The sequence below is a fragment of the Dendrobates tinctorius genome, unplaced genomic scaffold (genome assembly GCF_039654945.1).
Source record: "Dendrobates tinctorius isolate UK_male_01 unplaced genomic scaffold, ASM3965494v1 ptg000035l, whole genome shotgun sequence".
NCBI lineage: Eukaryota > Metazoa > Chordata > Amphibia > Anura > Dendrobatidae > Dendrobates > Dendrobates tinctorius.
The window spans coordinates 44558063-44580795 of record NW_027361703.1 but is presented as its reverse complement, the minus strand read 5'-3'; positions in this window follow the sequence as shown (position 1 = coordinate 44580795).

Here is a 22733-nt window from a genome sequence, read left to right as displayed (position 1 = left end):
TGCCCCCATCGTAGTATATGCTCCCCCTTGTTAGTATATGCTCACCAACCCTAGTATATGCTTCCCCATCCTAGTATATGCCCCACCCTTGTATATGCTCCCCCATCCTTGCATATGATGCCCCCATACTTGTATATGCTCCCTCACCCTTGTATATGCTCTCCCAATCCATGTATATGCCTCCATCCTTGTATAGTTCCCCCATCCTGGTGTATGCCCTTCATCCTGGTATATATACACCCTCATCCTTGTTTATTCCCCCCATCCTGGTATATGCCCTTTATACTGGTATTTGCCCTTCATCCTGTTATATGCCCATCATCAGGCTATATGTTCTCCCCATCCTTGTGTATGCTCCTCTGATTCATGTATATGCCCTCATCTTGGTATATGCCCTTCATGGTGGTATATACCCTTCATCCTGATATATGCTCCCACCATCCTGGTATATGTTCCCCCAATCCATGTATATACTCACTATCCTGGTATATATGCCCTCATCCTTATATATGTCACCCCTTCATTGTATATGCACCCCCTATGCAGGTAAATGTCCCGCATCCTTCTGGCGCCGTTGTTCAACGCATAGTAAGAAAAAAATAACACAAACACAATAAACATTGCTATTCACCTTCCTTCCTCTCCCCCGCCCGTGGTCTTCTGAAGTAGAAGCTGATTTTTTTTTTACATAAATGTGTTTATTAAACTTTTCAAAATAAGGTACAACAATCCAGAAAGATGATATACATATGAATACACCAGAATATACAGACAGGTAAGATACAACATTGTAGCAGCTGATTTCAGCGTCCAAGCGTCAGGAGGCGCATTACATCACTGCCATGCACCCAGTCACGTGTACGCCGATGTCAGCTGCTGGTCTCTGATTGGCCCACACGGCGCACGGACCTGACAAGTTTGGGTGCTGCAATACACTTCAGCTGGATGCGTGTGGGCGCTGCAAAACACTTCAGCTTGATGTGTCTAAGGACCCAGATTCAGCTGAAGTAAAGACTGGCATCGCGGGGCTCCTGACCCGCCGGCAACGGTCCAGTAATGCGGAACGGCAATGGCGCACGTGCACACAGGGATGGCACTGTGTGCCCCTTGTGGCACGCATGCCATAGGTTCACCACCACTGAACTAGAAGTAGAAAATGTCCTCTGCAATTTATTAATAAAAGCTTTGGTTCTTTAACCCCTTTCCGACATGTGCTGTAATAGCACGCACATGTCAGATTCCCCCTGTTTGGTGCAGGATCAGGCACTGAACCAGCACCTTTCCGGGCACATGAGAGCTAATCTATACATGTGCCCGCAACAGCTACGGGTGGAATCGCTGTTAACTAGTTAAATGCCGCTGTCAATCTCTGACAGCGGCATTTAACTCACGCTTACTGGAAGCGCGTCACTAATCCTGCCCATTGGTGATCCCATAACGTGATTGCGGGACACTGATGGATCGACATGACAACCTGAGGTCTATAGCAGACCTCTGTGGTTGTCATTGCCAGATTGCTATGAGCGCCGCCCCTGCAGAGGCATCAAAGTACTGCAGTCTCAAGTCTCCCATAAAAACTATTGAAGCATGCAAAAAGAAAAAAAAATGTTTTAAAAAATATTTTAAAAAAAATATATAAAAAGTTCAAATCACTCCCCTTTCGCCCCATTCAAAATAAAACAATAAAAAAATCAAACATACACATATTTGGTGTTATTGCCGCATTCAGAATCACCCGATCTCTCAATATAAAAAAGAATTTACCTGATCGATGAATGGCGTAACGAGAAAAAAATTAAAACCGCCAGAATTAGTTTTTTTTGTCGTCGCTACATTGCATTAAAATACAATAACGGGAGATCAAAACATTGTGTCTACACCAAAATGGTATCAATAAAATGTCAGCTTGGAGCGTAAAAAATTACCCCTCACCCAGATTCCAGATCCCAAAAACTGGAGATGCTACAGGTCTCGGTAAATGGTGCCATTTTTGGGGGATTTTTTTTTCACTACTTAAAGAAAAAATAATAACCAACAAATCAGACAAGTACACATGATATTTACCAATAATTCTCATGGATCATGTGCATATGGATTAAATACGCCTATCATCGAAATACAGATGAAGCTCAACAAAAGATGATACATAGGCAATAATAATATATAACAAAATAATTTATTTTATTAGAAAACGATTAAAAACATATACCAAGATATGGGGAAAGAAGGGGGTGGGCTAGAGGCTCACCGCCATGATCAAAAATCGACATGCAAAAATTTTTGTTCCTTAATGACATGTTATTGATTAGATATTCATAGCAGACATATTATTCCCTTTATATGGTACTGTCCGTTGCCTGGACATGCATGTCGATTTTTGATCATGGCGGTGAGCCTCTAGCCCACCCCCTTCTTTCCCCATATCTTGGTATATGTTTTTAATCGTTTTCTAATAAAATAAATTATTTTGTTATATATTATTATTGCCTATGTATCATCTTTTGTTGAGCTTCATCATTTAAAGAAAAAATAGCCTATATAGGTTTGTTGTCTGTGAACTCACCAATTTGGGATTTGGGGTCACCGATGTGCGGGATTGGTGACGCGCTTCCTGTAAGCGCGAGTTAAATGCCGCTGTCAGAAATTGATGCGACATTTAACTAGTTAACAGCCGCGGGTGGATCACTATGTGCTTAATTGTAAAACACTGGGCAAAACAGTCACTGAAAAAGACCTGGGTGTATGGGTGGACGACAAACTCACATTTAGCGGCCAGTGTCAGGCAGCTGCTGCAAAGGCAAATAAAATAATGGGATGCATTAAAAGAGGCATAGATGCTCATGAGGAGAACATAATTTTACCTCTATATAAGTCACTAGTGCGACCACACTTAGAATACTGTGTACAGTTCTGGTCTCCGGTGTGTAAGAAAGACATAGCTGAACTGGAGCGGGTGCAGAGAAGAGTGACCAAGGTTATTAGGGAACTAGGGGGTCTGCAATACCAAGACAGGTTATTACACTTGGGGTTATTTAGTTTGGAGAATCGAAGGCTTAGGGGTGATCTTATTACAATGTATAAATATATGCGGGGACAATACCAAGACCTTTCTAATGATCTTTTTACTCTTAGACCTGTGACGGGGACAAGGGGGCATCCTCTACGTCTTGTGATAAAACACTCCGGGATCGCCTTTGCTGGGGTCAAAGGTCATGTGCGTTCAGCATGAAACTCAGGCGCAGAGCCGGGGTCCGGGTATAACTGACACTGGGTCAGGTTTATTAAAGGTGAAAGCAATGCATAAAGGAAAAAACATAAAGCAAATCCTTGCCTGTCCGGCACTAACTAAACAAAGTACAACCTAACTACCAACTGGCGGGCTTCTCCCATCCAGCCAAACCACAGTTGCAGTGGGCACTGCTTTTCACTCACGTGTGTCTCTCACACAGACAGGCTCTCTGTGTTCCCAGGCTGAGACACTCACACAACCACCTGGCATCCTTTTATATCCGCCTCCCATTATTCATTAGTCACCAGGTGAGATACTGACCAGACTAGTCCACATAGGAAAGGTATCTGGGTGAGATATACCTGCCCTCATCCACTATTCCCACATGATTCTCACATATCCCCCCCCCCTCTGCTGGCCACTCTGGTCGAGCAATGACACCCGCCAAACAGTGCACTCGGGACAGGGCATCTGCATTCCACATCTGTACCCCTGGGCGGTGCTCCACCGTAAAAGTGTAGGCCTGCAGGGCAAGGAACCACCGGGTCACCCGGCTATTCCGTTCCTTGTACAAGTGCATCCACTTGACAAGGGCATGGTCAGTGATGAGCCTGAACTTTCTGCCCACCTGGTAATATTTGAGGGCCTCTAGAGCCCACTTAATGGCTAGTCACTCTTTTTCCACGACTGCATAATTTTGCGCATGTTTATTCAGCTTCCTGCTGAGATAGAGGACTGGGTGTTCCACTCCGTCCCTCACTTGTGACAGTACGGCCCCGATACCGGTATCAGAGGCATCCGTTTGTACCACAAACTCGCTGCGGAAGTCCGGAGTCACCAGTACGGGTTGAGCGCAAAGTGCCCGTTTTAGGCTATGGAAGGCTTCTTCAGCCGCTAAATTATATTTAATCATGACGGAGTCTTTCCCTTTGGTAAGATCCGTCAGGGGGGGTAGCGATGGCTGCAAAATTGGGTATGAACCGGCGATAACAGCCGGCGATCCCCAGAAAGGCTTGCACCTGCTTCTTGTTGACAGGTTGCGGCCAGTCCTGAACCGCTTGAATCAACCTGGGGTTTAACAACACCCCTCCCAATTACATACCCCAAATACCAGGCTTCTTCTAGCCCGATGTGACATTTCTTGGGTTTCGCGGTTAGACCTGCCTCCCACAGGTCATCAATCACAGCTTGTACTTTCTGGAGATGAGTCTCCCAGTCCAAGCTGTAAATGACAATGTCATCCAAATAGGCCGAAGCGTGCTGCCGATGTGGCCTCAGGACTCGATCCATCAGTCTCTGGAAGGTCGCCGGTGCTCCGTGCAGTCCAAACGGCATATACACATACTGGAATAAACCTTCCGGCGTAGCAAATGCCGTCTTTTCTCTGGCAGCCTCCGCCAGAGGGATCTGCCAATACCCCTTTGTTAGGTGTAGGGTCGTAATATACCGGGCTTTTCCTAACCGATCTATTAACTCATCAACCCGGGGCATAGGGTAGGCATCAAATTTTGAAACCGCTTTCAGTTTCCTGAAGTCATTGCAGAACCGGATGGTGCCGTCCGGTTTAGGAATTAACACAATCGGGCTGGACCAAGCACTATGCGATTCCTCAATGACACCTAACTCTAACATTGCCTTCACTTCTCGGGAAACAGCTGCCCGGCACACTTCCGGAATTCTGTAGGGTTTCACGTGAACAGTGACACCAGGTTCCATTACGATGTCATGTTTCATTAGCGTAGTCTGCCCGGGTTTTTCTGAGAAAAACTTTTGGTTGTGAAGTAGAAACTGCCTGACCTCAGTCTTTTGCCACTCCGAGAGAGTCTCTGCAACCCGTACCTCCGGTACAGTATGCGAGCAGACGGGATGGGCCAGCTCCGCTGACAAGGCAGACCGATCTTTCCAGGGTTTTATCAGATTTACATGATAAACCTGTTCAGGTTTCCGTTTACCTGGCTGGGATACTTTGAAGTTTACTTCACCAACTCTTTCCTTAATCTCAAAGGGGCCCTGCCACTTTGCTAGAAACTTACTGTCCACCGTGGGGACCAGGATCAACACCCTATCTCCGGGTGCAAACATACGGATCTTGGCGCCCCTATCATAGATTCTTTTTTGGGCTCCCTGAGCCTGCATCATGTGTTCTTTGACGATAGGCATAACAGCCGCAATACGGTCCTGCATTTGGGATACGTGATCTATCACCGTTTTAAACGGAGTGACCTGACCCTCCCAGGATTCTTTGGTGACGTCTAACAGTCCACAAGGACGTCGGGCGTACAATAACTCGAAAGGTGAGAACCCCGTGGAAGACTGGGGCACTTCCCTGATGGCAAAAGGCAAATACGGAAGTAAATAGTCCCAGTTCTTCCCTCCTTGTCTATCGCCTTTCTCAGCATCTGCTTCAGAGTTTTATTGAACCGTTCAACCAACCTGTCTGTTTGAGGGTGATACACGGATGTGAGTAACGGTTCGATTTGTAACAACCGGCAGAGCTCCTTCATTACCCTGGACATAAAGGGAGTCCCCGGTCGGTGAGTATCTGTTTTGGTATACCGACCCGGCTAAACACATGCACCAGTTCCTTGGCAATCGTCTTGGTGGCCATGTTACGCAAAGGGATGGCCTCCGGGTAACGAGTGGCATAACCCAAGATGACCAGGATATGTTGGTGTCCACGTGAAGACCGTGGAAGGGGCCCAACTAAATCCATCCCAATCCTCTCAAATGGGACCTCAATAATAGGTAGGGGTACCAAAGGGCTACAGAACCGGGGCTTAGGCGCCAAGGCTTGGCAGTCAGGACAAGACTCACAATATACACGAATATCGTGATGCATGCCTGGCCAAACAAAACAGTGTAATATCCTTTTGGTGGTTTTCTGGACACCTAGGTGACCTCCCATCACATGTCCGTGTGCCATGTCCAGCACCTGCCGCCGATAGGGTTTTGGCACGACTAACAGTGGCACCGTGTCTTCCCCCTTTTTCTCTATCTGATATAGTAAATCATTCTCCAGGACCATGTAAGGATATGCCAGCCTAGAGCCAGGTTCTACGGGTACCCCATTTATCACTTTTACATTTGTCCTAGCCTGAGAAAGGGTAGGATCCTTTATTTGCTCGCTTTTTGCTCGTTCTTTCTGAACTTCCAAATCCGGCAAACGGTGAGGTGGATGGCTGTCGGCCTCCTCCTCTTCCCCGGTCTCCTCCGTATCACCCGCCATGACTGAAAATGGGAACTGTAGGTCATTTCCAGCAGACTCTTCCCCCGAGGCTTCCGAGGAGACCTCTTCCAGGGGCTCGGGACCCACACGTGCCCTGGGAGAAGAATCATATACACTATTACCCTGGGGTATCAACTGATTCTCCCACAATTGCCAGAAGTGGGGAAAATCCCGGCCCAAGATAACATCATGCAATAACGCAGGGACGAGTCCCACTTTATGTTGCACAGACCCATAGGAAGTAGTAATGCATATGACTGTGGTGAGGTACGAACAGGTGTCTCCATGCACACATGTTACAGAAAATTTGTCTGATGGTCCAGTTGGGGCTGACACCAGACTGGCCTTCACCAGAGTCACCCCACTTCCTGAGTCTAACAATGCCACCACATTTTTGCCATCAACAGTTAAATCACACAATTGTTTTTCCACATCCTTTTGACCGGCATTCACACTCACTACCCGTGCAACCATAGACATGCGGTTTTTAGAGTCGGTGACGTCGCACTGCATGGGTTCAGTAGTGACCGGACAGTTCGCAGCAATGTGTCCTATCTCTTGGCAGCAGAAACACCTAACGGGCCCCTTGCTTAGACCATAGTTCGTTACTCTCGGCCTTGCAGTGCGGACAGTCCCGTTTTCGTCCCCCACTGTCTTAGGGATTTTTCCTTCTCCCCTACTCCCTGGAACAGTCTTACCGGTTCCACGTGGAGATGATGAAGAACGAGGAGGGGTAGCGTCGTCTCAGAGTCCTTCCGCCACGGAGTAACATTCAACCAGATCCACCAGTTGATCTGCCGTCGTAGGATTTCCAAGGCTTACCCAATTCCTCAGGGCTGGTGGTAGAGCTCTCAGGTACTTGTCCATGACGACTCTCTGCATTATCTCTGGCGCTGTCAGCACCTCGGGTTGTAGCCACTTCTTCGTCACGTGGATCAGGTCCAACATCTGTGACCGCGGTGGTTTATCCGGCTGATAAGTCCATTGTTGCACTCTCTGTGCACGGACAGCGGTCGTCACTCCTAGCCGGGCCAAGATCTCGGCTTTCAGTTTGTCAAAGTCCTCTGCAGCTTCAGTCTCTAGGTCATAATAAGCCTTTTGGGCCTCACCGGAAAGAAACGGGGCAATCAGGCCGGCCCATCGTGCCTTCGGCCATTTTTCTCGCACCGCCGTCTGTTCAAACGTGGTCAGGTATGCCTCGACGTCATCTTCGGTCGTCATCTTCTGCCAGTACCGACTCACGTGAATCACTCTCGACTCAGCTTCCAGGTTAACCTCAGGTAAGCTTGCCAGGCGCTGCGCCACCTGCTGGAGAAGCGAACGATCGGTAACTGTCATGTCCACCAACTCCTTCAGCTGGGCCATCATCACCCGATTAGCTTCTTGCTGGACGGCGGTGGACTGTACCAGTGCTTTCACCACGTCCTCCATGCTCATGCTTCCAACGTGATGCCCGCGTTCTCCACCACAATGTGATAAAACACTCCGGGATCGCCTTTGCTGGGGTCAAAGGTCACGTGCGTTCAGCATGAAACTCAGGCGCAGAGCCGGGGTCCGGGTATAACTGACACTGGGTCAGGTTTATTAAAGGTGAAAGCAATGCATAAAGGAAAAAACATAAAGCAAATCCTTGCCTGTCCGGCACTAACTAAACAAAGTACAACCTAACTACCAACTGGCGGGCTTCTCCCATCCAGCCAAACCACAGTTGCAGTGGGCACTGCTTTTCACTCACGTGTGTCTCTCACACAGACAGGCTCTCTGTGTTCCCAGGCTGAGACACTCACACAACCACCTGGCATCCTTTTATATCCGCCTCCCATTATTCACCAGGTGAGATACTGACCAGACTAGGCCACATAGGAAAGGTATCTGGGCGAGATATACCTGCCCTCATCCACTATTCCCACATGATTCTCACAGTCTGGAGGAAAGAAGGTTTAAGCATACTCACAGACGCGGATTCTTTACTGTAAGAGCAGTGAGACTATGGAACTCTCTGCCATATGATGTTGTAATGAGTGATTCCCTACTAAAATTTAAGAAGGGACTGGATGCCTTTCTTGAAAAGTATAATATTACAGGGTATATACACTAGTTTCCTTAATATTGCGTTGATCCAGGGAGCTAGTCTGATTGCCGTATGTGGAGTCGGGAAGGAATTTTTTCCCCCAATGTGAAACTTACTGTTTGCCACATGGGTTTTTTTTTGCCTTCCTCTGGATCAACATGTTAGGGCAAGTTAGGATAGGATATGAGTTGAACTAGATGGACTTAAAATCTCCCTTCAACCTTAATAACTATGTTACTATGTTACTATTCCACCAGCAGCTGTTGCAGGCACATGTCAGCTGTATAGATCAGCTGTCATGTGCCCGGAAAGGTGTGGGATCTGGCGCTGGAGCCCACACCAAACAGGGGGAATCCGACATGTGCGTACTATTACGTCACGTCAGAAAAGGGTTAAAAGCTGTTTTAGTGTCTGCTATTATTTTCTCTTTCTCATTCCACAGCCTGACTGCTCCAATTGTGAAGAACCGTTTCCTATTTAGCTGCCGTAATCACCATTCTTCCACCCGTAATGTGTGTCCCCGGTCCTTAGTATGGTCTTTGAAGGAAACTAGTCATGTGCCAGTGCTTTGTATTATATGGAGGGCTATGTGAATGCATTAAATTATATGGAAGGCAATGCTGGGCAATTATATTATATGGAGGGTTATGTTGGGCCCATTATATTACATGGAGAGCTATGTGGGGCCCATTATATTATATGGAGGGCTATGTGGGCCCAGTATATGGAAGGTAATGTGGGGCCATTATATTATATGAAGGGCTATGTGAGATCCTTCATATTATATGGAGGGCTGAGTGGGGCCCATTCTATTATATAGAGGGCTATGTGGGTCCCATTATATTATATTCAGGGCTATGTGGGGCCCACTATATTATATTCAGGACTATGTGGGGCCCACTATATTACATGGAGGGCTATGTGAATTCATTATATTAAATGGAAGGCTATGTGGAGCACAATATATTGTATGGAAGCCTATATGGGGCTTGTGATATTGCATGTAGGTCTATGTGGTGCCCATTATATTATATGGAGGGCTATGTGGGTCCCATTATATTATTTGGAGAGCTATGTGGGGCTATTATATTATATTCAGGACTATGTGGGGGCCGTTATATTATATGGAGGACTATGTAGAGCCAATTATATTCTATGAAAGCCTATATGAGGCCATTATATTATATGAAGGGCTATGTGGGGTCTATTATATTATATGGTAGGCTTTGCAGAGCACAATATATAGTATGAAGGGCTATGTAGAGCCAATTACATTATATGGAAGGCTATGTGGGGCCATTAAATAACATGGAGGGCTATGTGGGGGACTATTATATTACATGAAGAGCTATGTTGTGCTATTATTTTATATAGACGGTTATGAGGGGCCCATTATATTACATGGAAGGCTATGTGGGGCACATTATAATACATGGAAAGATGTGTGGAGCACATTATATTACATGGAAGGCTATGTGGGGCACATTGCATTACATGGAAGGCTATGTGGGGACCACTATATTACATGGAAGGCTATGTGGGGTTCATTATATTACATGGAAGGCAATGTAAGGCCATTATATTCAATGAAAGGCAATGTGGGGGTCATTATATTACTGTATATGCAGGGCTTTGTGGATCATAATATATAACAGCAAAAAGAAAGCATTTAAACTACTAAAGCAGGATGGCACCACTGAAGCTGTTAAAAACTATAGGGAGAAAAATACTTTATCTAAAGAGCTAATTAAAGCAGCCAAAAAGGAAACAGAGAAGCACATTGCTAAGGAGAGTAAAACTAATCCCAAACGGTTCTTCAGCTATATCACTAGTAAAAGAATCATAAGTGAAAGTATAGGCCCCTTAAAAAATTGTGAGGAAAGAATGGTTGTAGATGACGCGGAAAAAGCTAATATATTAAACACCTTCTTCTCCACGGTATTCACGGTGGAAAATGAAATGCTAGGTGAAATGCTGAGAGAAAAAGAAAACCCTATATTAAGAGTCACGAATCTAACCCAAGAAGAGGTGTGAAACCGGCTAAATATGATTGAAATAGATAAATCTCCGGATCCGGATGCCATACACCCACGAGTACTAAGAGAACTAAGTAATGTAATAGACGAGCCATTACGTCTTATATTTAGGGACACTATAGCGACGGGATCTGTTCCACAGGACTGGCGCATAGCAAATGTGGTACCAATATTCATAAAGGGCTCTAAAAGTGAACCTGGAAATTATAGGCCAGTAAGACCAACCCCTATTGTTGGTAAAATATTTGAAGGGTTTCTGAGCGATGTTATTCTGGATTATCTCAATGAGAATAACTGTTTAACTCCATATAAGCACGGGTTTAGGAGGAATCGCTCCTGTCAAACTAAACTAATCAGTTTTTATGAAGAGGTAAGCTACAGACTGGACCAAGGTGAGTCATTGGACGTGGTATGTCTTGATTTTTCCAAAGCATTTGATACCGTGCCACTTAAGAGGTTGGTACACAAAATCAGAATGCTGGGTCTGGGGAGAAATGTGTGTAAATGGGTAAGTACTGTATATACTCAAGTATAAGGCGAGACCCCCTAATTTTGCCATGAAAAACTGGGAAAACCTATTGACTTGAGTATAAGCCGAGGGTGGTGCTGCACAAGGGTTAATGATGGTCCAAAAAGATGCTGCATAGATAAATACCCCCCATATACTGCTGAACAATAGTTAATGGTGGCCCATGAAGATACTTCATAGATAAACACCCGCATATATTGCTGTACAAGGGTTAATGGTGGCCCAAGAAGATGCTGCATAGATAAATACTCCCCATATATTGCTGCACAAGGTTTAATGGTGGCCCAAGAAGAAGCTCAATAGATAAATACCCTCCATATATCGCTGCACAAGGGTTAATGATGGCCCAAGAAGATACTCCATAGATAAATACCCCCTATATATTTGCTGCTGCCGCTGCTGCTATTAAAGAGAAAAAAAATAAATAAATAATGACATATTTATCTCTCGTCGCTGCGGGCCAGGTGCCGGTGTCCTGAGTAGGCTGGGACACTGGCGCGCTATGTGGGCCAGGTGCCGGTGTCGCCGCTGGCTTAGGCCCCCGGCACTGGCGATATTCACCTGTCCCCTTTCCACCTCTGCGCGCCGCTCTGTCTCCCGGGTCTCTGCAGTGACGTTCAGCAGAGGGCGCGCACTGACTACATCATAACGCCCTCTGACCTGAACGTCACAGTCAGAGGACACGGAGGACAGAGCGGCGCTTGGCGGTGGAACAGCGACAGGTGAATATTGCACTGCTCCCCATCCTCCCCCCGTCATACTCACCCCCTCCTGGCGCACGGTCTCTGCAGCCCCTGCAGGTTTCAGAGGTCACGTGGTACGCTCATTAAAGTCATGAATATGCGCATATTCATGACTTTAATGAGCGGTACCACGTGACAGCTGAACGCAGGAAGAGCTGAGGCACCCGCACTCCCCCTCCCCTGCCGACTCGAGTATAAGCCGAGAGGGAGACTTTCAGCCGCAAAAAATGGGCTGAAAATCTTGGCTCATACTCGAGTATATACGGTACCTGGCTTAGTGATAGAAAGCAGAGGGTGGTTATAAATGGTATATTCTCTAACTGGGTCTCTGTGACCAGTGAGGTACCGCAGGGGTCGATTTTGGGACCTATTCTCGTCAACATATTTATTAACGATCTGGTAGAAGGTTTACACAGTAAAATATCGATATTTGCAGATGATACAAAACTATGTAAAACAGTCTATACAAGAGAAGATAGTATTCTGCTACAGATCTGGATAAGTTGGAAACTTGGGCCGAAAGGTGGCAGATGTGGATTAACAATTATAAATGTAAGGTTATACACATGGGAAGAAGGAATCAATATCACCATTACACACTGAACAGGAAACCACTGGGTAAATCTGACATGGAGAAGAACTTGGGGATCCTAGTTAATGATAAACTTACCTGGAGCAGCCAATGCCAGGCAGCGGCTGCCAAGGCAACCAGGATCATGGGGTGCATTAGAAGAGGTCTGGATACAATCATAGAATCATAGAATCGTAGAGTTGGAAGGGACCTCCTGGGCCATCTGGTCCAACCCCCTGCTCAAAGCAGGATTCGCTAAATCATCCCAGTCAGATGTCTGTCCAGCCTCTGTTTGAAGACTTCCATTGAAGGAGAACTCACCACTTCTCGTGGCAGCCTGTTCCACTCATTGATCACTCTAACTGTGAAAAAGTTTTTTCTAATATCTAATCTGTGTCTCCTCCCATTCAGTTTCATCCCATTGCTTCTAGTCTTTCCTTGTGCAAATGAGAATAAAGTTGATCCTTCTACAATGTGACAGCCCTTTAGATATTTGTAGACAGCTATTAAGTCTCCTCTCAGTCTTCTCTTTTGCAAACTAAACATTCCCAAATCCTGCAACCTTTCCTCATAAGACAGGGTTTGCAGACCGGTCACCATTCTGGTCGCTCTTTTCTGAACTTGCTCCAGTTTGTTGATGTCTTTTTTAAAATGTGGTGCCCAAAACTGGACACAATATTCCAGATGAGGTTTGTCCAAAGAGGAGTAGAGGGAAATAATGACTTCACGTGATCTAGACTGTATGCTTCTGTTAATACATCCTAGAATTGCATTTGCCTTTTTTGCTGCTGCATCACACTGTTGACTCATATTCAGTCTGTGATCTATTAGTATACCCAAGTCTTTTTCACATGTGCTGTCACTTAGCCCTATTCCTCCCATTCTATATATGCTTTTTTCATTTTTATTGCCCAGATGTAGTACTTTGCATTTCTCCCTGTTAAAAAACATTCTGTTAGTTGATGCCCACTTCTCCAGTTTATTTAAATCTTTTTGAATCCTCTCTCTCTCTTCTCTAGTATTAGCTATCCCTCCTAGCTTTGTGTCATCAGCAAATTTAATCAGTTTACCCTCAATTCCTTCATCTAAATCGTTGATAAAGATGTTGAACAATACAGGGCCCAGGACAGAGCCCTGTGGTACCCCACTTGAGACATTCTTCCAACTGGATGTGCAGCCATTTACGACCACTCTTTGGGTCCGATCACTAAGCCAGTTATGAATCCACCTAACAGTTGCCTTGTCCATTCCATACTTAGTCATTTTTTCAATAAGGATTGTATGAGAGACTTTGTCAAATGCTTTGCTGAAGTCAAGATATACTATATCTACAGCATTTCCTTGATCCACCCAATCAGTGATACCGTCATAGAAGGAAATTAAGTTAGTCTGACATGACTTATTAGTTACACCTGATGAGAGCATTATACTGCCTCTGTACAAATCTCTGGTTAGACCGCACATGGAGTACTGTGTACAGTTTTGGGCACCGGTGCTCAGGAAGGATATAATAGAAATAGAGCGAGTACAAAGGACGGTGACAAAATTAATAAAGGGGATGGAGGAACTACAATACCCAGAGAGATTAGCAAAATTAGGATTATTTAGTCTAGAAAAAAGACAACTGAGGGGCGATCTAATAACCATGTATAAGTATATAAGGAGACAATACAAATATCTCTCAGAGGATCTGTATATACCAAGGAATGTGACGGTCACAAGGGGACATTCTTTGCGTTTAGAGGAAAGAAGTTTTTTTCACCAACATAGAAGAGGAATCTTTACTGTTAGAGCAGTGAGAATCTGGAATTCCTTGCCTGAGGAGGATGTGATGGCGAATTCAGTCGAGGGGTTCAAGAGAGGCCTATTTACCTATTTTAAACATATATTTCCCAAAAGTGAACGTATTCACTAACACAACTCAGTTTGCAGTGAAAACACCAGTCAAGCAAAAAATTTCCTTGACATAGTCAGAAGCGTAAATATTAACCATATAATAAAATGTCCCTTTTTATTTTGCTGCCCAGATAATAGGGAAGGATATAGTTGCTTAGGAATGGTAAATCTACAAAACCAGGATATACTGTAGTTGCTTCCCAAGGGTTCATTTTCTAGAACAAGAAATACCTGCTTCCAAAGGTTAATCAAAATGGAGAGGACATATTGCTTTTAAATTTTCAATCTGAGTTTCTCACTACATAAAAACAGAGCCCACAGCAGTTACTTTGAGGAAGTTTTCCACTTTAGCAATTTTGTCTTGCTTCTTACCACAGGTGTACATAGAAATTATGGGGCCCCAACAAAAGTGCCCTCAAGCACAGTATATTCACATAGTGAATTCCTCCACAGTACCCTCCACACGCACAGTATGATGACCTTACTGTACTCATGCAGCAAAATACGGTGACCCCCAACACAATATGATGCCCCAGCTGTGACCCAAACAAAGCCCTCCACACAATATGATGGCCGTCACACAGCCTTCCATACAGTATAATGGCCCACACACATTATGATGGACCCCACACAACCCTTCACACTGTACAATGGCCCATACTAACCCTCCAAACAGTCTAATGGCATCCACATAGCCCTCCAAACAGTATAATGGTCCCACATAGCTTTCCAACAGTGTAATAGCCTTTCAAATAGCATAATGGCCTCTGCACAGCTTTCAACATAATATACTGGGCCCCACATAGCCTTCAATTTAATATAATGGACCTCACATAGCCTTTTTATATAAGATAATGGGCCCCACATAAGCTTCCATATAGTATAATAGGCCCCACCTAGCCCTCCATATAGCAAAATGGGTCCAACCTAGCTGTACATACAGTGTAATGGGCTCAGCATATACCTCCATATAACATAATGGGCCCCACATAGCCCTCCATATAATATAATGGAGCCCACATATCTCATTGTATAGTATGATGGGTTCCACATAGCCTTCCATACAGTATAATGGGCCCTACATTGCTGTTTTTTTCCATCATGATGGGGTGCAGAGTGTACATTAATGAGAAAAAATGAACTATTTTGAATTTATCGAATAGCTGCAATTAGAGATGAGCGACTTTGCCTTTTTTAGGGTCGAGTCGGGTTTCATGAAACCCGACTTTCGCAAAAGTCGGGTCGAATGAAATCGGCCGACTATAGGGAAAAGTCAGAGGCCGACTGAAAAACGAAACCCAATACAACTCAATAGGGAAGCAAAGTTGGCAGGGAGTGGAGGACAGTAAACACACCTACAGTGCCCATTTCCATGTCAAAAACATCAATTTTTATTACTGAAGCTTGTCAACCTTAATTTACTTCATAATAATAGTTATGCATTGAAAACTGGGGGTTATTTGGCTAAAGTTGTAGGGGGGTAGGGCTGGCTCCAGGTTTTCGTGTGCCCTGGGCCAAAGAGGGTCAGTGCGCCTCTTTAACACATACCACAAGTCATGATGCTCCGATACGGCACAGAAATATAGGTATAGTACAATGACAAATACTTCACTGCTTACATGACATGACTGATCTATTTTAAATTGTACAATAGCTCAAAAAAAGGACAGTATATTACTCCATACAGTATTATGGCCACCACATTGTGCACCATACAGAATAATGAGCCCATATATTTCTTCATAAAGAATAATTGGTCACATATAATGTTCCATACAGTATATGATGAGCTTCACATAATGCTACAGTATATGATGGTCCCTATGGACGATGCTCCAGTGTGTTATGGGCCCAAATAATGCTCCATATATAATGGGCTCCATTTATAATGCTCCAGTGTATAATGGGCCCCGTAAATGCTGCTCCAGTGTCTGATGTCCCCCATTTGGAATGCTCCAGTATATGATGGCCCTCATGGATGATGCCCCAGTGTATGATGGGCCCTAATAATGCTCCATATATAATGGGCTCCATTTCTAATTCTCTAGTGTATAATGGGCCCCATAAATGCTGCTCCAGTGTCTGATGTCCCCCATTTGGAATGCTCCAGTATATGATGGGCCTCATGGATGATGCTCCAGTGTATGATGGGCCCTAAAAATGCTCCATATATAATGGGCTCCATTTCTAATTCTCCAGTGTATAATGGGCCCTGTAAATGCTGCTCCAGTGTCTGATGTCCCCCATTTGGAATGCTCCAGTATATGATGGGCTTCATGGATGATGCTCCAGTGTATGATGGGCCCTAATAATGCTCCATATATAATGGGCTCCATTTCTAATGCTCCAGTGTATAATGGGCCCCGTAAATGCTGCTCCAGGGTCTGATGTCCCCCATTTGGAATGGTCCAGTATATGATGGGTCCCATTTTTAATGAACCCAGGAATGGTATGTGAAAAGAGCTCCATGGAGTAATCTGAAGTGTGTGCTGCCACATCCTTCACTTTTGGTGTGGGTGAAGGACACAAGGAAAGGGGTTGCTCCTGACCAGAAGCCTGCATTGACGACTCAGTGCTTGCATTTTTTTAAATTTCAGAAGAGGAGGCGATAGAGCTGGAGGCTGTTTCAGCAATGTAAGCCAAAAACAGTTCCTGATGCTCCGACTTTAAAAGCAGTCTACCTACTCCCAGAAAAGGGAGCCTTACAGGCCTTCCGGAGCTACACCATGACGCAGGCTTAACACCCCCTGCCTTAGCTGCTATTGTGTTTTTAGCACTACCAGCAGATGCACCACCACCACCATCAGTACCAGGTGGCCCCCCATGCCCACGTCCGCGTCCTCTTCCACCATACTTCCTGTTTTGGAAAATGGACCCAAAATACCAGCAGATATATGGTACTGTATCAGAAGCGTACAGCTCTATACAGTCTAGGGATAACAATAAATCTCCATATATATTTCATGAGTCATACACAGACGCTCATAGGCTCAGTATGGATTACACAATAAAATAAAAAGTTGAAAAAGGGTACAGTATCACCAGATACAAGGTATATATAGTATAGTGTAAACATTCTGAATCTCCGTATATATTTCAGGAGGCAGACACAAACGCTCTCAGGCCCAGTATGGATTACACAAGAATATGAAAAGCTGTGAGTGTGTAATGTAACACAAGCAGACAGCTGTATATAGTGTTGGGGTAATCTTAAATCTCCAAATATATTTCCGGAGTAACAGACAGACATTCACAGGCTCATTATGGATTACACCAGAATCTAAATAGCAAAAAAGGTTACTGTATCAGAAGCGTACAGCTGTATACACTGTTGGCCAAATTTGAAATCTCGGTATATATTTCCGGAGTCACCCTCAGACGCTCACTCAGTCTGGGTTTGACCATAATAAAAAATGTTGTAAAAAAGGTACTGGATAACAAGATAGCAAGTATATATATATTATAGGGTACAATTGAAATCTCCGTATACATAGTACCGTAGTCACTCTCAGACGCTTACTCAGTATGGATTTGACCGTGATACTAAATGTCGAACAAAGGTACTGTATAACAAGATACAAGCTGTATCGAGTATAGGGTAAAAATTGGGATCTCCGATTCACCGTATATATACGCTCATTCACTATGGATGATACTGTAATAAAAAATTTTGAACAAAGGTACTGTATCAGCACATACCAGGTGTATCCAGTCTAGGGGTAATTGTAAATTTCCGTCTATACTTCCGGAGTCAGACAGAGACACTCACAGGCTCAGTATGTATTATACCAGAATTTAAAAAGTAGAAAAAGGGAAAGGTATTCGAAGCGTACACCAGTATACAGTGTTGTGGTACTTTTAAATCTTCGTATATATTTCAATCTCAGTAAGCCAGTTCAGACTCTCCGCTACTGTAAACTACATGGATACAAGTACAGACGGAAAGTCAAGTGTTTGCAGAAATTTGGGAATTACTCATCGTGGGAAAACCTCCCAGTAGATGTTGCAGAGGCGATGAAGACCCTCAATTACTGTGTCTGTGGAGACAGTGAAAACGGATCTTTGTGAAGAAAGGATTGCTTTATCGCAGTAGTGTGGCTCACATCACCTTTACTCGTCTCCATCAAATTGTGATCACAGGGAGAGATGTAGACATGGTCCTCAATGCCTATCATGATGTGTCTGGTCATTCTGGAGTGCAAAAGACAGAAGCCACAGGCCGTAGGCGATTCTATTGGATTGGCATGAGAGGAGACATTGAAAAATGGTGGCAGGAATGTTACACGTCTGTGACTATCACAACTGTGAAAGGTGATCATAAAGCACCACTGCATCCGCTTGTAAGTTGACGTCCATTACAAATGATCATCTGAAGGTAGAGGCCAGCAGGACAGGCCATAGCTACATCTTAACCATCATCGATCAATACACCAAATTTCTAGTGGCCATTCCTGTAAAGGATTTAACTGCCCAGACTACACAGGAGTGGACCAGGGAGGTAAGTATTGCAACTTGCAAGTGCTGTGGCCATGACCAAGCGGGGGGGCACACTAGTGGGCGACGGTACTGGCACAGGGCCCCTCATAGTACGCTGGTGTGTCTGATGGCAAGTGGGCTCCCCACCATCAGTGACACTGTATTGTACTATGAGGGGCCCTGTGCCAGTGCCGTCGACCATCAGTGGGCCCATCCACCTATTCAGAGCAACGGCACTTGCCCGGGTGCGCCAGGTTTTGACCCCAGCCCTTGGGGGGGTGGGCAGCCCAGTTAGGGAGGTTTAAAAAATGGCATATGTTGATGTGTTGGCTGGACATTCGGCAGCTGCAATGGCGGAATTGGGCAAGTCCGAGGAAGAGGAGGACAAAAGCGAGGCAGTTTTCTGGCAACCTATGTGTCATCAGGGGAAGGTGGGACAAAATCCTTTGAAACCCATGCATGGTTCATTTTAATGAAGGTTAGATCATCAACATTTTGGGTCGACAGACGGGTCCTTTTTTCTGTCAGGATTGATCCAGCAGCACTGAAGACTCTTACAGATAACACACTAGCAGCAGGGCAAGCGAGCTCCTGTAAGGCATATTGTGCCAATTCATGCCAGGTGTCCAGTTTAGAGGCCCAATAGTCAAAGGGGAATGACCTGTGAGGGAGAACATCGATATGGGAGAAGTAGTTTGTAACCATAGTTGACAACTGCTGTCTCCTGTCACTTTTAATCGATGCAGTATTAGCAGTCGTGTGAGCGGTACTTGAGAAATCAGTCCACAACATGGTCATGAAACCCCTGTCTCCAACGCCACTTCGGCTGTGTGCACCACGAACACCTCATCCATTGTGCCCACTATGGCTCGTGGGAGAACCAGCACCGCTGCTGTGTGCTGTGAAAGCCTCTAACAAACGATTTACCAGAGTTGCTTGTTTGATAGCCAATATTATCTCTAGGTTCTCCAGTGGCATGATGTTGTGTAATTTTCCTTTGTAGCGTGGATCGAGGATGCTGGCCAGCCAGTAGTCGTCATCCTTCATCATTTTAGCAATGCTGGTGTCCCTTTTTAGGATCCGCAAAGCATAATCGCACATGTGGGCCAATATTCCAGGTGTCAATAATGCACTGCCACTGCTGGGTGGAGGAGCACTTTCTGGCAAATCCACATCCCTACAGTCACGCACAAACCATGTACCTGACCTTGGAACGCCAACATTTTCTCTTGCCCCTTGAGAAGCATCCTACTGCCCAAAATAATTATCCCCCTCCTCCTCTTCCTCCACCTCGTCCAGGACAGTTCCCTGACCAGACAATGGCTGACTGTCAGCAAGGCTTCCCTCCTCCTCCTGTTCCTCCTCTTCTGCTGCAGACGCCAGATCCTTAATGTGTGTCAAACTTTGCATGAGCAGAAGCATAACTGGGATGCTCATGCTTATGATGGCGTCGTCTGCGCTTACCAGTCGTGTGCATTCCTCAAAACACTGAAGGACTTTACAGAGGTCTTTCAGCTTTGACAACTGCACACCCAACAATTCCATGTCTTCCCTCAAACTGCCTGCCCGTGTATCCTCCCACAAATGCATTACAGCCTGCCTCTGTTCGCACAGCCTCTCAACCATGGGTAGGGTGGAGTTCCACCTAGTTGCAACGTCTATGATTAGGCGGTGCTTGGGGAGGTGGAGCAATCGCTGCAGCTTCTGCATACGATTGGAGTGTACGGATGTGCGAGCACAGTCTTCACACCTTATGGAGCAGGGATGTTAACTCCGGATAAATAAGGAAGCACTGCACCACCAGGTTCAAAGTGTGAGCCAGGCAAGGTATGTGTGTGAGTTTTGCAAGGGCTATGGCTGCCACAAAATTACGGCTGTTATCACTGACTACCTTGCCTGTTTCAAGATGTAGACTGCCCAGCCTTGAATCAGTTTGTCGCTGCAAGTAGTCGGCCAGTACCTCCACGGTGTGTCTGTTGTTGCCCAAAGACATCATCTTTAACACAGCCTGCTGACGCTTACCACTAGCTGTTCGATAGTGGGACACCCCGTGTGCAACACTGCCAGCTGCGGATGGAGTGCCTACAGCCAACTGTTTCCTATACGGTGGGCTAGGCAGCACTGTTCCACTGCTGCTGTCCCCTGTGGAGCCTGCATCCACCACATTAACCCAGTGCGCAGTGATGGACACGTAACGGCCCTGGCCATACCTACTGGACCATGCATCTGTTGAGAGGTGCACCCTTCCACTCATTGACTGTTTTAGTGCATGGACAATGAGGTCTTTCACATGCAGGTGGAGGGCTGGGATGGCTTTTCGAGAAAAGAAGTGCCGACTGGGTAGGTCATAGCGTGGTACTGCGTAGGCCATGAGCTTGCGGAAAGCTTTGCTTTCAACCAACCGGTAGGGCATCATCTCTAATGAGATTAGTTTGGCAATGTAGGCGTTCAAACAAACACAGTGTACGCGGATGAGAGGATGAGTACTTTCTTGTCCTACTCAGAGTGTCTGGTAGGGTGAGCTGGACTGGAGAGCTGCATATGGGGGAAGTAGCGGTGGACCGGACGTAGTGAGAGGGGGTTGGTGATGGTATTGGTGGTGATGGCTTAGATTCAGTGTTGTGTTGCAAAACCATTGTGATTCCCTGAGTGCTTTGGCCTTGGGACAACACCTCAACATTTAGTGCTGGTGGTGTGGTTAACGGTGGCGGTGGTCTTACAGTGGGGAAGCGATGGAGCGTTGCTGGCTACCTTCAGTCGGAGCAGGTGCACATGTGCTACCTGAGGTTTTGCAGTCCGTCCATGCTTGCAAGTGCATGTTGGTTAAATGTCTAAGCATGCAACTGGTATTCAAATTTCTGAGTTGTTTACCTTGGCTAAAGGTCCTTCCGCACTTCTTACAGGTAACCTCTGCCTCATCAGTAGGATTTTGGACAAAGAAGTGCCACACTGCACTCTTCCTACTATGGTATACATTTTCTGGGCTTGCACGCTGTGCTAAGTTGACCGTCTGGCCAAGCTGTCCTGCAACTCTTTTAGGTTTTGGTCCACGTTTTTGGACAGCTACGGGCCTGCCAGATAACCGCTGCTGCGATGTCAATGCCTGCTGCGGATCCTTCTCCATATCTGAACTATTGCCAGCGCCACCCTCCTCCCCCATTGGATACCAAACTGGGTCAAGAACTGGGTCATCCATCACCTCCTCTTCAAAGTCATCTGCACCTTCCTCTTTACCTTCCTCTATGTCACCATCTAAGGTGTTATAGTATGCGGGAAGGGGCACCCGAGTTTCATCACGGGCAGATTCTGGCTCAGTCGACTGCGAGGGTGTCATGCCGGCGCCGCCTGTGAGGCTGGTGCCGATGCTCCCTGTCATGCTGGTGCCGGCTGTCAGGTCGGTACCGGCACGCATTGTCATGCCAGGCCCCGCTCCCCCTGCTGCTGCTCCCAGGATCTCCTCCCGTCTCCCCGCTCCTGCCGCCGCGCTGCGTCCTCAGCCTTCCGTCCAGCAGCCCGGGGGATCCAGCATGCTAATCCTCCTCCCTGTCTTGCTCCTGTCTTGGGCATGCGCCTGTCAGGAACACCGCACTGCACTTGCTCACTGAGCCAGTGCGCGTGTCCTGAGTACAAAAACAGTGCTCAAAGATACCTGTGGAGCAGGGCAGCAGCGGTGATGATGCATGCTTCAGACTATCAGGACCTGAAGCACGTGACTGCTGGGGGCGTGACCTAAGCTCCACCGAGCTAGCAGCTGCAGGGAAACTCCTAGAAAGGTAACTACGGGACAAGTTACCAAGGGGCATAGACAGAGACAGAAACCAGATCAAGCCGGGGTCAAACCACAAGATAGCATGACAGTACCAAAGGGTTAGACAGAGCGAATAGTCAGGACGTAGCAATAGATCAGAAAACCAGAACGGGCAATGGACGGTACAATCGGGACAAACTGTAAAGGA